Below are 3857 nucleotides of genomic sequence, written 5' to 3' on the forward strand. Positions count from 1 at the left end.
TTATATTACATTCACAATCATACTTAGAAGAAATCATTGCTTCTTCCGTTTAGATTATTCGCTTAACTTGTTTGTGATTGTTCTTAGACAAGTTTAAGTTTACATTGGTAGCTCATCGTGAGCGAAATGCGAGTTCATTATTGCATATACGACAAACATTTTATTTCTACCGTAATTGAAAAAAATATCAAATTGCTTTAAAAATTCACTCTTCACTTTAGTATTCTTAACAAATCTTTCATTTCTTTCTATCGGAGATAAGTTTGAATTATCGTTACGATCAAAATAAACGGAAAACATTTTCAAATGAATTAAATGCCTGCCTAAACATTTTGTTTGTATGTCTGTTATGATTGTTCATTAAATCATGCCACATAACTTTTCTTACATCTTACCTTAGAAATATAAGGTAGAATATCCTATTTGTCAACATGTAAAACTGTGTGGTTTATACAGTGGTGATAGCTAGATTCGTCCTAGATCACTCAAATAAAAATGATAACAATAATAGTAAAGTTAATAATAAAGACATTGAACTTGACAATAAATTAATCATCCGACATCCGTTTTGCATAATGTATAAGCCAATGTGATTTTGTTATATTTTTTTTTCTTCTTCACTTTTTCATTTTTTTATATACTGGCCATAGAATATACATTCATATTTTGAAGCATTATCTGAAAAGGCTTACCATTACAAGGTAATTTCGTATTCTCTCTTGTTTTAACATAACTAAGATAGGAATACTCGGGAGCACATAGAAATCTAAGTTAGAAACATAGTTGAGCATATCGAAAACATAATATACAATAGTACCGGATATTGTCGATGGAAATAATCATCGACTACAATATTTATAGATACATTTGGTTCTAGTCATACACATAACATCGTTAAAGAAATTGATTGGCTCCGATTTGAAGGGGTAGATTACGTAGCACACAAGTATTGGTGTATACTGTCAGGTTTCAGAATAATCAAAATAATAAGATATCCATCCAGTTTTGCTTAAAGCCATATGCACTGTACACAGAGATGTATATATGGCACAACAAACAATGTGACGTACACGTATGATCCACATCCTTTAACGATAAATAATCATCAAATAAGAAGGTGTTTGGAAAGCCATCCTTTTAAAGCACAGTATTTACAAGCTATGGCTACGGTTCGAGATTGTAGTAGAATGCGGGCGTATGTGTTTTAGTGGTGGTGTAGACTTCTTGGTATAACCCAGATGACATAGACATAGAAATAATGGGGGAAATTATTAGAAGTTCAAAGGAAAAACAAAGACATTTTACATTCTCAGAAGTAGGCTCTTCAAACATAATTGCATTAAAATATATTTATTTATTTTTGATCCAGTCAACCATCAAATCATCGAACAGTAATATGTATACATTTTCGAAGTGATACAAGGCGATGTGGATTTATTTTTCTTCCTCGCTACAAGTCTGTTTTAAATCATTCCAAGTTGCAAATGGAATAACATTCAAATTATATTACATTCACAATCATACTTAGAAGAAATCATTGTTTTTTCCGTTTAGATTGTTCGCTTTACTAGTTTGTGATTGTTCTAATACAAGTTTAAGTTTACATTGGTAGCTAATCGTGAGCGAAATGCGAGTTCATTATTGCGTATACGACAAACATTTTATTTCTACCGTAATTGAAAAAAATATAAAATTGCTTTAAAAATTCACCCTTCACTTTAGTATTCTTAACAAATCTTTTATTTCTTTCTATCGGAGATAAGTTTGAATTATCGTTACAATCAAAATAAACGGAAAACATTTTCAAATGAATTAAATGCCTGCCTAAACATTTTGTTTGTATGTCTGTTATGATTGTTCATTAAATCATGCAACATTATTTTTCTTAAATTTTACCTTAGAAATATAAGGTAAAATATCCTATTTGTCAACATGTGAAACTGTATGGTTTATACAGTGGTGATAGCTAGATTCGTCCTAGATCACTCAAAAAAAATGATAACAATAATAGTAAAGTTAATAATAAAGACATTGAACTTGACACTAAATTAATCATCCGACATCCGTTTTGCATAATGTATAAGCCAATGTGATTTTGTTATATTTTTTTTCTTCTTCACTTTTTCATTTTTTTATATACTGGCCATAGAATATACATTCAAATTTTGAAGCATTATCTGGAAAGGCTTACCATTACAAGGTAATTTCGTATTCTCTCTTGTTTTAACATAACTAAGATAGGAATACTCGGGAGCACATAGAAATCTAAGTTAGAAACATAGTTGAGCATATCGAAAACATAATATACAATAGTACCGGATATTGTCGATGGAAATAATCATCGACTACAATATTTATAGATACATTTGGTTCTAGTCATACACATAACATCGTTAAAGAAATTGATTGGCTCCGATTTGAAGGGGTAGATTACGTAGCACACAAGTATTGGTGTATACTGTCAGGTTTCAGAATAATCAAAATAATAAGATATCCATCCAGTTTTGCTTAAAGCCATATGCACTGTACACAGAGATGTATATATGGCACAACAAACAATGTGACGTACACGTATGATCCACATCCTTTAACGATGAATAATCATCGAATAAGAAGGTGTTTGGAAAGCCATCCTTTTAAGGCACAGTATTTATATGATACTCCTCCACACCAAAATAAAACATAATGAAATTAAGGAAGCTCACAAATAATTTTCCTACATTTCCAAAAATAAAAAATAAACTGAACTCAACTAAACCTTCACTGTATAAAGATGTATATAATAGTGGTAGTCATGTGCTTTGGTAATGGCCATTCGTTATCTGCGAATGCCCCACTCTATCCTCTCTTGGGGGAGAAAGTAGATTCTGCATGGCATCAGGGACCCGTTTCACAATGCCCTTTTTTAGTCACAAATGACAAATATCAGTGAAAAATGTGCTGATAACAAATCAGAAGCAAGGATTACACGAGCTTATAACAACACCTGTCATTTGTGAGTTGTGGCAGGTTTTGTAAAATGGGCCCCAAATGTCGTTATTTTACTACTACCTTGAAATTGATATACTCATGGAACAAACTTCTAAAATCGAGTAATGATGAAAATATTCCACTAATAATCAGTCGTATAAAAACCTGTACAATGATTTACAGTCTTAATAGATACAGGTTTGACATTAAAGATATTATGTCCCATTTGCAGCCAACACCAAATTCTGTAGAACTTTGCAGGAGTGTCTTAACATTCAAATCATGCAAGGAAACCCATTTACCTTACTGCCAGACACTATTGAGTGACTGACTAACTTCTATTCTGTCTTTGGTAATAATATACATAAAATAAACTGTAAAGGGTACATGGTTACTTGTCTACATTCGGTACAAGGGTCTGAAAATCAGACTATTATTAAATGGATTGCAATCATTAAAGTCGATTCGACTACCAATGGTCGTTATTTTCCCACGTAAAGACATTTTCAAGCCCTTTCGTTTGTAGGGAAGTTCTAAATTAGTATTATCTTTCAAATGCCGTTTGAATATAACCTTTTCATTTTTTGGCGTGCAAATGGGACACAGTACCTTTAAAGGGTTGGTCTGAAACGAGGTGTCGAGCCACTGCGCCAATGGTTTATATAACCCATCCGTCAGGTACAAGTTATGTACTCCACTAACAGGCAAACACTTCAAAAACATGAAATGCAACGGACTACAAAGTAAATATATAGTGCCCTCGTAATTTATTTGGGGTGGGGGTGTATAAAAGGCAAGGGACAAGTCAACCTGCTATAATTGCTATTTTCTTGTGAAACATATTGCAGTGGCTAAATCTTCTTCTAAATCCTGGAGTGATTCATATG

Source organism: Strongylocentrotus purpuratus, unplaced genomic scaffold (assembly GCF_000002235.5).
Source record: "Strongylocentrotus purpuratus isolate Spur 01 unplaced genomic scaffold, Spur_5.0 spur5_scaffold_20, whole genome shotgun sequence".
NCBI classification, from domain to species: domain Eukaryota; kingdom Metazoa; phylum Echinodermata; class Echinoidea; order Camarodonta; family Strongylocentrotidae; genus Strongylocentrotus; species Strongylocentrotus purpuratus.